General features: G+C 31.7%; 1 protein-coding gene across 2 annotated transcripts in view; it reads right to left on the reverse strand.

Moving 5' to 3' along the window:
* Window positions 1–12323, reverse strand: part of LOC123691054 (adhesion G-protein coupled receptor G2-like) — a 44495-nt gene extending 32172 nt beyond the window's left edge. For both annotated transcript variants that reach the window (XM_045635259.1, XM_045635258.1), the window contains exon 1: window positions 12078–12323. The gene's annotated coding sequence lies outside the window, so the exon portion shown is untranslated. The remainder of the gene's footprint in view (window positions 1–12077) is intronic.
* Window positions 12324–13031: the final 708 nt, after the last annotated feature.

Genomic DNA, 13031 nt, shown 5'->3' on the forward strand with positions numbered 1-13031 from the left:
TTAAATAATACGAGTATCAAATTATTGTAGAAATATAATAGTTTTAAAAGAAGATAGTTGCAGTATTGTTTCGTTGTAGTTGGTTTCAGTAGAGCGTAGTTCGATATTTAACAAACAACTGCGCCCCGCGGTTTCACCTGGTGCGTGGCTCCGCTCCTTGGTCTTAGGCCTTAGCGTGATGATAATATTCGTGCCTTTCATTACAAAAAAATCTTAATCGAAAATTTATACAGTAGGTTTTTAATAATTAAGAAAGTTTATATCGATCACTTTTAATGCAAAATAAAAACATAACCGTGGTGGACTGAGTTCCAAAAAGTCTCATTTAAAAACGGTAGAGATCTGCTGATTGCACATAAATAAAATTTATCTTTAGATATAAAATGATCAAAACAATTAGATTAGGTACCACTAATTGGATTTAATTCTTTCTCAACAAGTAGATACAAATAGGTATCAATTAAATGCGTCAGTTCTAAATACTTACATGATTGTATATGTTAGTTTATTTTATATTCGGATTATTAATTTACATATTCGTTGTCATTCAGTGTTAATTCTTCCATATATATTTGACTACAAATCCACTGGACCCCAAGCAATCATGTGGAAAGATTGTCAAGAGAGATTGCACGCGTGGTTTCCAGCTCCACGCGTGACTGCGAACCATAAAAAGTGAATGAATGTTGTTCAATTAGCGTTTTTATCCTTCATTCAACTATCTCGTGAATTGGACGTCTTATTGTTAGACAGAAGATACAGTTTTATGCCTCCTCCACACTACTCGCGAAGTACTCGGCCGAAGTTGACTGAAGTCCGCGGTGCTACACTACACACTCGTTCAACTTCGCGAGGAGCGCATACGTTCATATTCAGAACGAACTTCAGGTAACTTCGTGCCCTTTGACTCGGGCGCAAAAACCGACAACAAACGGAAGTCGGCCGAGGCGAGGTAAAGTTGGTCGAAGTAAGCCGAAGTGCCTCTCTACATTATTCTATTCGTCTAACCTCGTTCAACTTCGCGAGTAATGTGGAGGAGGCATTAGAGCTAAACTATACCTACTAGCTGACCAACGTCGTCTGTTATACCTAAAAAAAAGGCGTGTGGCACTCGGGAACTGCCGCGGTAAAGCTATTGCATAGCATACCTCCAAGCCACACCTCCGAGCCCGTCGGAGTGGGGAGCGTGAGGTTTTTTCGTTACGGAATTTCTCGATTCGGTCCCCGCGCTCAAGGCCCGCGATAGAAGCTATGCAATAGCTTAAAAAGAACATTCTTACAACAAGCGTCATGTTAATGTACCGGTTCCATTTTACCTCATTATTTATTATTCAATAAACAATTTTTTAAGAGCAATAAAATGAGCCCCATCTATTGTAAACTTTATCTCAGGTTATATTGGTATTATGCGGCAGTCTTTCTCTATTAACGATACTTCGAAGACTTCCTTAAGGCACGTTGAGACTTTGAGAGTAAAATTTCAAGGTCGCGTCATGGCAATCACGTCACGTCATTAGGTAAGGCGACGATTTTGGTATCTTTTAATCTTGCCAAAAAAGTTAAACTTCTGACACGTGTGCTCGGCACACACGCTCTTTTTTTTACTTTCGTATATGTACTATTATAAGGATTGCTTAAATAACCCATTTAACACGGTGTCACATCAATTGTAATAATAACAAGTGTCACATTTGTGCTATTGTATTGTGATTGTATGTAAAATTACTCATACTGATTAAACATTGGTATAGAAACGCATCCAACTTATTTACTTGATGTAAGTGAAAATACATTTTGCGATATTGTTAAATGAAATATGTATCCATACTAATATTATAAATGCGAAAGTAACTATGTCTGTCTGTCTGTTACTCAATCACGCCTAAACTACTGAACCAATTTGCGTGAAATTTGGTATGGAGATATTTTAATACCCGAGAAAGGACATAGGCTACCTTTTATTGCGAAATATGTACCACGGGCGAAGCCGGGGTGGACTACTAGTAATGTATATTCCTTTATACTATATACTCATTGAAAAAACATGCTTTTTACGGTCCTATTCTTGGCATTTTCAATAATTTCTTCATTATTCTTAATATCTTTGGTATTTTTAAGGCTGTCTGCCAATGTTGTCTGCCTTGGCACGGAAAGGTTCATTGTTTTAATGATCTTATTTAAATTAAAATTTTAAAGCTATAAGTATAAGAATGGAATGGTAAAAATATGTATATCTCGTTAATTTTAATAATTGTTATTTTAATTTTATTTTATTGTGGAAACATTTTAACTTTTTTAATGAATGAAGACGACAAGAAAACCAACAGGGTTGAAATCGAAGAAATATCTCAATAAACAATAAAAAGACCTGATAAGATGTTTCTGAATTATTCAGATTGACCTTACGGTGAATTTATTCTCGATATAATATCGGCTTCTTCAAAGAAGGCGGAAGTTAACAATTCGCTCCGTATTTCCCATATCATTATGATTATTATTTATATTTTATCGCTCCTTCTCTTTATTTTGTTGTGACATTTTCATTACAGTCTCAGTATTTATATCTGAAATTAATAATAATTTAAAAATTATAATTAATAATAATTATAATTTAAACTAAACTCATACGACGTAACATAGAGGAAACTTGATTTTGTGTTTGCAATGAATAAATTCAAATAGCCAATTTTGAATATTCATCAATGAAGGGTCTAATCCCTGATCGGCAATTTTATTTCCTTAGTATCTTATATATCAACTACTAACCGCTAAAGCCGATGTATAAAACTATTAGTCTTAAGTAATCAAAATATTACAAAGAAGAAGATTCTTCTGTACATTGACTCCGTGTCAAAAATGACCATGCAAAGGCCGTGACTGCCGATGTTTGACGGTCCGACAAATTATCAGTTTTTATCCGATTCAATGCAACCGAATTACAAATCAGGCGAATCATAGAAATATGGGATATTATTACGTCACTGTAAATTATATAATTACTACATAGCGCATGATCTTTCAAACATTCCTACTAACAATACGTTTGGAAGTATGATAATGTTTGTTAGTCTTTCACACAAACAGATCAGATCTTTGTGAAATTAAGTACAACAATAAATAATAGGCTGATTAGCCTATAGGCTAAGTAAGGCTAACTACTTTTTACTCGAGTACCACGAGAGTGACGCCGCGGATTCCAGCTAGTATATTTAAACCAAGCTCCAAAATAAATATGTTGCCCCTGTTAGCATCATCTTCATTTGATCCCGCTCCTATTAGTAGCAACGTGATGTTTGATAACTGCATACTAGCTGATACACGCAGCTTTACCCGCGTGACCAAAATAAATTTCCATGGCAATGAGATATTTCACTATTTTGACTCTTTAGTAGCCTTTATGACTCTAACTTCCTAATTATCTCTAGACAAAAAATCGTATCATATGTAAAATTTCTCCATTACGTCGTAAAAGAAAGACAAATAAACAAAATTTCGCATTTATAATATTACTAGTAAAGATAGCCAGCTTCCGTGATGAATAAACCATCCATCACAAAAATAGTTCTTCAATTTGAACCATAGTTCCTGAGACTAGCTCGTTAAACCAAATAAATAAACAGAATCTTCAGCTTTATATTATTAGTAAAAATAATTATATTTTTAATCATATAAATGACGTATGTGTACAAATTACGCGTTTGAAGCGATAATATAGACTGGTTTACTGAAACATTTTATACAAAGACGATTTTTGATGAAAAAGATTACGAGAATTTTTAAATATTTGATTGTCATTTCTAATACTACAAAACTACTGAAACAATTTAGAAAATTCTTTAACCAGAGCAAAGATAATTTATCAAGCAGAAAGGCAACATTTTTTTTCTGAATCATATCCCGGATCCCGGATCCGACTTGTCATGAATAAAATGACGAAAAAAGCTCTTTCTAATCTCCACCCTCGTGATGGAAGGCCTATGATCGTTCACTATCAAATAATTTATTTTCTACCGTGACTTCGAACAATACAATTCAGGGCCGGTCACCAGTACAAATATAAAATAATCTTGTAGTTATATATAAAAATGAATGCATAGGCATTCCCTTGGTCAGGGTACCACGCGTGAACGGCTAGACCGATTTCGATAATTATTATTTTGATGTGTTCGTTAATGCCAGGAGAAGGATTTCATGATCATCGCTTTCTCTGTCCCTATGTAAGCTTAAAGCTTTAAAACTACGCAACGGATTTTGACGCGTTTTTATAGATAAAGTGATTCAAGAGGAAGGTTTTTACTTTTTTGTATAAAAATTAGGTTTTAGACAAAGCAGGCGAAGCCGCGGGTGGAAATCTAGTCCTAACTAATATTATAAATGCGAAAGTTTGTGAGGATGTGTATGTGTGTGTTTGTTACTCTTTCACGCGAATACTAGTGAACCGATTACAATGAAATTTAGCACACATATAGAGGGTAACTTGGGTTAACACACAGGATAGGCTCTATCCCAGAAATCTCACGGGGACGGGAACTATGCGGGTTTTTCTTTGAAAACACGGGCGAAGCAGCGGGTGGAAACCTAGTATAATATAAAGTAACACATAGTTGTAACAAATACGTGGCAAATTGGCGTTATTGCGCCTTTATCAGGCCTTATCGAGTTTTTATTGGATTGAGATAGCATTATTTGTTTATACACCTGTTATTCTAAGTGTAAGTGAGATTACATTCGTTTTAAAGTATGCGTAATTGGAAAGCCAATTGACTACATTGCATATAATATTATCTTTCTATGAATGACTTCTCAAATAGAAGATATTGCAATGTGTGTGACGTAGACGTAATTTTTATTAGTTTCCTGTGTTTAATGTCTATATTAAACATAAATGTTTATACAATTATTTAAAGGAATTAAAGATATTCGCTGAAATAATATTAGGTATAAAATATAATGTTATATAGGTAAACATTTTTTTATTAATAGAAGAAAGTTTGTAAAATGCGTTTGATGAATATGGGCACATACCGCACATATGAACAGGCACTACCTAGGCAGGCATGCCCATCCATGTTGCATAGACTGCATCACTACTTATCATCAGGTAGGATGCGAAATGCCTGGCTAATCATATTTAAAAAAAAACAAGAAGCGCAAAATATAAGTACATATTATTCTTAATATTATTGATGTTGTTGAAGCGATATAATAAAAAAATTGATATCTTGAAGGTATCTATCAATATTTTTTTTTAATAATCATTGTTGTAATGATAAACATTGATCCGCTATTGAACGTCGAGTTTTTATTACTATTGAATAACTGCAAACCTGATTGGAGGTAGTAAAATTGTTTGTAAACTTGTGTATGAATGAATATTCTTTATAGTTTATTGCATATAAAAACTAAAGGGAAAATAGTAGAGGATTTATCGTTCAAAAGAAAATTATTCAAAAAACACAATTCTCTTATATTTTATCATAAAAGACAAGCAATAACAAGGTATAGAAAATAATTTATACTCTATTTCTCGCAATATAGGGCCAAGTTAGCATTAAACCCTACTACACATACCTAGAGTGAGTTTCCTAATGTTTATATTACGTGTTACAAATAAGTAAATATAAAAATAGAATTGACATTTTCTAACATTTAAATCCTTCATTTATCGATGTAATTTTTCAAGGAATTCATAACAAGAAATATCTCGGAATTTCCTAGCAATTAGATACATTTTAGGCTACAAAGTAATGCAAAAATTAATTGCAAAAATTATCATGATAACATCACAAACATTGAACTGCAAGCACATAGAATGTTCTTGTTCAAACATAGTTCATACAATATTCCCATAATATGTACTTGACTCCAACTCAGAACTTCAAGAGTGTTATCATTTATCTCCCAATTATTAGATAGATCTTTTGTCTCACGGCCAGTGACCTCGTCACGAATGAAGTTCATACGTGTTATAATTCTGTGCCTCCAGTGAATAAGGGAATAACTCAAAAACAGCACTTTTCAGGAGAGACAAAAAACTATATATCAACACTAAATCTTTATAACTTCAAATTTTTAAGCTTGTATGGGTAAGATATGATGTTAGACTTTAGTTTTACATATGAACAGATATTGTAACAACCCCATAAATATACTTTTTTCGTGTTTTTTTGTAGTTGTGGCCTTATGAACGAGTACTTCATGGAATAACTCAATGTATTCACATAATTTTTTTTTTGCTCTTTGCAATATAACGACTTATGCCCTAATGTACTATGTTCATAGTCGCATAACATGACTTATATTATTGCCAGTTTTGGTTTTATAGGAATGATGCGACTTATTTTCTTGAAATTTGTGTACTTTATGACTCAATTGAGGCCTTTTAGTGGAACAACCATGCACGTAGTTTGAAAAACGAATAAAATCAACGGATTTTTTATCGTTATTAGATATAATAAAAACAAAACAACATTTAGGTGTTTATGCATTTAGCCCCTAGAAGTCCAATCTACGTAAATTTAATGTACACCGCGGCGAAATAACTTTGTCTTTTCTATATTTACCATCGAATCGCTTCGAAATCCAGAAACAACTCATTAGCCGTCGAGACCTAGCAGTACATAGTTGGCTCATCCAGGTAAATTCCGCCATTTTGTAGTAAAGAGGATGTTGTACGTCATTTTGACGTATAATTGGGCTTTTCGTAACTTTTACGATTGTTTAAAAAAATTATTTTGTGTTGATTTATTTGAATATTTTTTTTCCAAGTCACGTTTTACATGATATAGTATTATATACTATATATTGAGTATAAAATAGGATCCAGAAAACTTTAACACTAGGACGAAAAACCTTCAATTTTAGTAAATGACGATTATTGTCCTCCGCTGGATTTGGACTCCAAGCAAGAGGATTGGGTGGCTGAAGATGTTGTCTGGAGAAAAACCGAATATGTCATGGTGGTTATACATTGAGGATACAAGCACTATTAAGAGATAAGAGAAGCTCGAAAACCATATTCCTGTAGGTATGTTCAGTTACCTTACAGGGAAAGTTATAGGTGGTCAGTGGCAATATTTTACGGCATGATATGGAATTTTAACAATTTCTATATCTTATAATATCAAAATAATATAGATAAATAAAGAAAAAACAATGAGCCGCAAAGATTTTATGAAAAAATTAAGCACGGATTTGAAGGTGCCTTGGATGCAAATACGACTTGAAGAGACTCTACGTGACAATATCCAAATTTTTTCAAAATATATGGTATCAGAGTATCCTTAATATGTTTACGATAATGTAGTACCAAAATAGTTTCGATATTGCGGATTTTTTTCCTATAAAAAGGCAAATTACAGTGGCTAAAACGCTATATGAGAGAGAACACAATATTCATAATTGTCAAGACTGGTTATAATTTTTTTTTCTATGCGTCTATAATTATAGTATTATTGTAGTTAGATTAAAAAAAAATATTAAAAACTAGTTATTTTTTATAAAACTTACCCAAATATAAGAAGAAAATATAAGTTTAACATTTTTGTTGGCTTTTTTTAGATGACTCAATTATCGTTCTGTGTACTTATATATAAACAAGGAGTATAATATTAGCACTTAATGTGTTAATTAAAACTGTATTTTTAATATCTATTGCAAAAAATAGTTAATTTCCATAGAAATATTATTAGTATCCTGAAAAATATTATTAAGCAAAAAGGAATAGTGTCCGTTGTTTCCGTGCAGTATTCAAATGGACCAATAGTAACACGGCATTAATGCAAAACTGTCTCATGTCGTCACTTGAACCAATGACACTAAGAGTTGTTCCTTTATGCTCATGTTAGAAAAATGACACAAATGCGTTTATACTAAAATAGTGTTGGCACGGATGGAACAAAATGAATTAAGTCTTTATTCAAAAAGTATAACTACACATATGTCTTTGTGTTCGTGGGTTATTTTGACTCGAGACGAATAGTTCCTTTGCGATTGCCTAAAATGATGGATAAGGTAACTTATACCGTTTATCACACCCTACTTATACCGTTTGGGTCATTCGAAAAACTGGGTTAGGATGCAGCTAGAGATATGACCTTTTGATATGTTGTGTATTTTGACGAGCTGAATCCAATGGTGCAATAAAAACCAAAGGGAATAACTCGTCTTACTCCCTTATTCACTGGAGGCACAGAATTTGTAGTTCATATTTGCACCTGGCTGTGTGATACAACCTTGTTGATATAACTGAATTATTCGTAGAAACGGTACAGTACATATTATGTATCATGTTCTTGGTACAGTTACAATGTGTAATCTTTATTATGTTTTGAGAAAATAAATATCGAACAAGTTACTGGTATCATTTACATGCAACAAAATACAGGGTGCATATGTGCTATAATCTGCTCTATGTTACTATATTTTTTCATGAAATTATGTAATACGAAATATTAAGGTCTGAAATTGTACTCGTATACTGTCTTATATTATGGTCTTATAAGTATGAAATGCGTGTATTGTTAAATTGAATTTTACTAAAACTACACCTATATCTTATTGTGATAAAATATATAAAACTCCGCGCGTTATCGACTTTAACTGGGTACATATTTTACCAAGTAATTTTAGCTATCTCTAATATGTAAGTAAAATAATTTAATATACAAATTAATACCTTTGATTGGTCGATATTTCAATTCATGAATTGTAAACATGTTGACAAATCTTAATTGTATAAGTGCTTTTGTATTGTCATTAATTGAAACTATCAAAATAATTTGGTACAGTGACCGAACCAAAGTTAGAATAATAATTCCCGTATTATTTATTGTTCATGAACCCAAAGTCATCGCCATTATAAATACATAAAAAACCCGATACTAATACTGATTAGATAGAATTGGATTGCATGCAGATAAAAAAATTACTTTCAATGAACGACAGAATGTTAGGAAAGTGTTCATCTGAACATGAAATAAATTCACGAGTTTTTATATAATTTATTGTGAAATCTTATTAATTATTTATTATATTATTGTGTTCGTGAATTTATACATTTTTTATTGTTGATATGGTCTTGATATTTTTAAGAAAGAATAATTACCTATTATTAATATGTACTTATATAAGTTGTTATAAATAGATTTGTAGCCAACTAAAATTAGTAAAGGGGCAGACAATTTCGGGAAACTGTCAAAGGTAACTGTTTCCTAACATTTTGCATATTCAAGTAAGACGCTTGATAAAGCCTGCCTTACTTCGCTTTGAATGGAATAAAAATTCTTAAGAAGACATTTTGCGTAGGGACGCAAAATGTCGACGCGTCTAACCACTAAGAATCTCAATATTAGAATACATATTACATATTGACCTTTAAATATAAAATTAACCACAAATAATGACTGTATCACAATCAAAAATTGAATCTAGATTACAAACAGTTAATCATTTTTTGACTCAACTAAATAACAGTGGCCAAATAAGAATCCGCCTGTTCGTAAAACCCGATTCCGGTTGTGAGACAGGGCCAGGCCCATTGTCATTTACATCCTCGTCGCTTCCTATAGTTGTAACGTGCTTTATCTTTCGGTTTTGTTTGCATGACTGATTAAATGGTATCCGAAATTGGTGAAATATTATAGAAAGAATTGAGTAGGAATGGTAAGCGTAGAGTTGAATGTATTCGTTTTAGATGTGAGGCGATTTATAAGTTAGTTAATACTAACTAATGGTAAATATTATAGTAAAGTTTATGAGAGAAGTTATTTTTGGAACCAAAATATAGATTAATGAAAACAGGTATTTAATATGATTTTTTATGATTTATATACAAGTTCTAATTATTTGAATCATATGATATACTAGCATACTGCACGCGGCTTCGCCCGCTTAATGTCTAAAACCGAATAAATTATATACTAAAAATCTTTCTCTTGAATCACTCAGCGTAGTTTTAAAGATTTAAGCATAGAAACGGACATAAGACAGAGAAAGTGACTTTGTTTTATACTATGTAATGATGATACGAACCAGTAGATACGAGTAGTGGTACGAAAAGTCATACAATTACCGCAATTCCATGCAAAATGAAAAAAGAAAATTGATAAATTTCATTTCATTCATTAATGCATAGAGCTCGTTTGCAGTTCAAGGTAAAATAATTTTATTATATATATTGCAATTATTGCATAATTTTGAAAAGTGTTCTAAAAATTTTATACTTATATGAAACAGATTTAATTTTTCTTTATAATTTAACTAAAAAATTACACCTTTAATTAAAAACAGTATTTTACTAGGTATTCCACATAGATGATAGACTATAGAGTATGAGTATTGAGTACCTAAGTAGCTACATTTTTTATTTTTTTACTCCGAGTCAACCCAGGTGAAGTCGGCAGGTAAAGTTAGAATTTTATAAACAGATAAAGAATATAATATTGTAATGTATATATCTAACATTACATTGGTATTGAATGACAAGTGATAACTGCGTTAAAAACAACCGACTTCAAACTTGCACTTGCAAAAATGCCCATAAAATAAAAACAACGGGGCCTATCCGAATAAAATTTTTATGGGACCAATTCGACACCATCCCGCATCGAACAAAAAAAGAATCACGTAAATCGGTTCAGAAACCTCGGAGTAATCGGTGTACATACATAAAAAAAAAACATACCGGCCGAATTGATAACCTCCTCCTTTTTTTGAAGTCGGTTAAAAATATCAATGAAGATGTTATAAATTCCTTTGAATAAACTTCACTCAATTTGCAGCCAATCGTTTTTCAATTACCACTTTAAAAATTGACATGTTTGTTTTGTGAATTACGAACGTAATATTTTATAGTTCAGGATACATCGCCCATTTTTGCAAGTGCCGACTACTATCAAGCTGATTTTCCGTTTTTAGCTTTATTTTGATGAGACGCCCAATAATTTCGTGTACGAAACTCTAGATTGTGGTAGCTAACAGAGATAACAAGGATAAAAAATTTTGATTTGATGGTTCTCAAATATTTATTACTAACTGAATTTTTTTTTGGTTCAATCTCAAGATAATTACCTAAATTATTCGAAAAAATATTTGTCCTACAAAATCTATGGTTGGTTCAAAGAGTCCCCCTTTCCAAAGTGTATCGATAACGAGGTCATCATAAATGATTACTAACAAGCTGATTTTTTTGTTTTCACTTAGTTAATGTTTATATAATTCAACAGACATATTGTCCTACAAATTGCGTAATAAATATTTGAGAACCATCAAATCAAAAAATTTTATCCTTGTTATTTCTGTTAGCTACCACAATCGAGAGTTTCGTACACGAAATTATTCGGTGTCTCATCAAAATAAAGCTACAAACGGAAAATCAGCTTGATAGTAGTCATTTGCAAAAATGGGCGATGTATCCTGAACTATTAGTGTTTGCAAAAACTAAACTTTTTGTTTATGTAAACTTTTGCAAGAGCTTCTAGATGTTTTTTTTATAAAACCAGTTATTCGGAATGCCACTTTCGAAATGTGAATTTGATGATAATTTTTTCTGCGGATACCTAACTAAAGAAAACTGGATCGATTTTAAAAATTTTCAACCTGCTCATACGGAAAGTTAGATAAGTAATCAGCTGGTACGGTAGATCTTACAGGATCTGGCCAAACTTTAAGAAAATTAAAACATAAGTCACAGCTCGCAAGCTGAAGCTGCCCATAATTAGGTACTTAGGTACCTACTAGTTAGATAATGTGTGCGCCAAGCTACAAATTTAAGAAGAAAATTCATGCCAATAAAACAATATTATTTTGTACATAATGATTATATGGAAGAAACCACAATTTACCTACGAGTATTCAATAAAATTTTACATTAGATAGGTACCTATATTTTTATATTGATAAAAAATATTTTTTTATAAACCAACATTAAATATTTTTTTACAATGATCACAATATACCTACCGTACATGACACACTTGCTAAGTATAACAATTAAATTAATTTTAAATATTAAAGCATAAAATAAAATGTAACTTTCACATTTCTTTATACCAGATTAATTAATATTTTAAACTTACCAGAGTTAATGTAAATTCCAATAAAAGTAATATTCACAATTTTCACACAATAAAACTATATCCACATAAAATTCACTTCGTAAATTAAAATTAAGTTAACCACAAGACAATCTGAATCTAAAAAATTTTTGGCGCCAAAACTTTTACTTTTTTTGCCGCGTGCCGAAGGTCACACGTCTACCACAATCACTAGCGAGCCACAGACTAAATAAATAACATTTTTCATTCACGCGCGTTGTCGCTTGATCGTACGCCTACAAGATACAACGAGAAATTACACAGAACTCAGATTTATTATTGCATCACCGTGTGATTAGAGACATGGTAGATTAAACAAACACATAGCTAACATGCAAGTGAACAAATAACAGCCAATTACTCGTGAATTACGATATTAATAGAGTAAGCATGTTAATTAATGTCAGAATTAGGTATAAATTGTGATTTCTACATGCAAATAAATGATAAATGAAAAACGGATGGCTCTGGATAAAAACATAATACGAGAAAGTTGAAATAATAAATAGCACGATTAGATCTGGTATGATTTAAATATAAATGAGCCATAAGTTATAGATTTTGATGACTCTATATTTCATCAAATCAGTATCATACAATATGCCCGCTTACGGTCATTTGTTACAAGAAGGTCGATGAGTTATATGGAATATGAATGGGACTGCAACTCTTTCAAAAATAAATTATCCTGTTTATCTAACTTACCAAAATATATTTCAAATTTTATATAGCATACTTGTGAAGAAAGTAGTTTAGGAATAATCTTGTCACTAATGATAAAAAGTTAAATATCCATGCAATGATTGTTACGCTAAAATATTTCACGAATACCAAACCAATGCATTTCTGAAAGCATCCGCAATTTTCATGAAAACAATAATCTTGTTTTCTAAATAATTTCTACGCAATGTTTACAGTTCGTAATACCTCGTTACG

This window comes from Colias croceus, chromosome 4 (assembly GCF_905220415.1).
Source record: "Colias croceus chromosome 4, ilColCroc2.1".
NCBI lineage: Eukaryota > Metazoa > Arthropoda > Insecta > Lepidoptera > Pieridae > Colias > Colias croceus.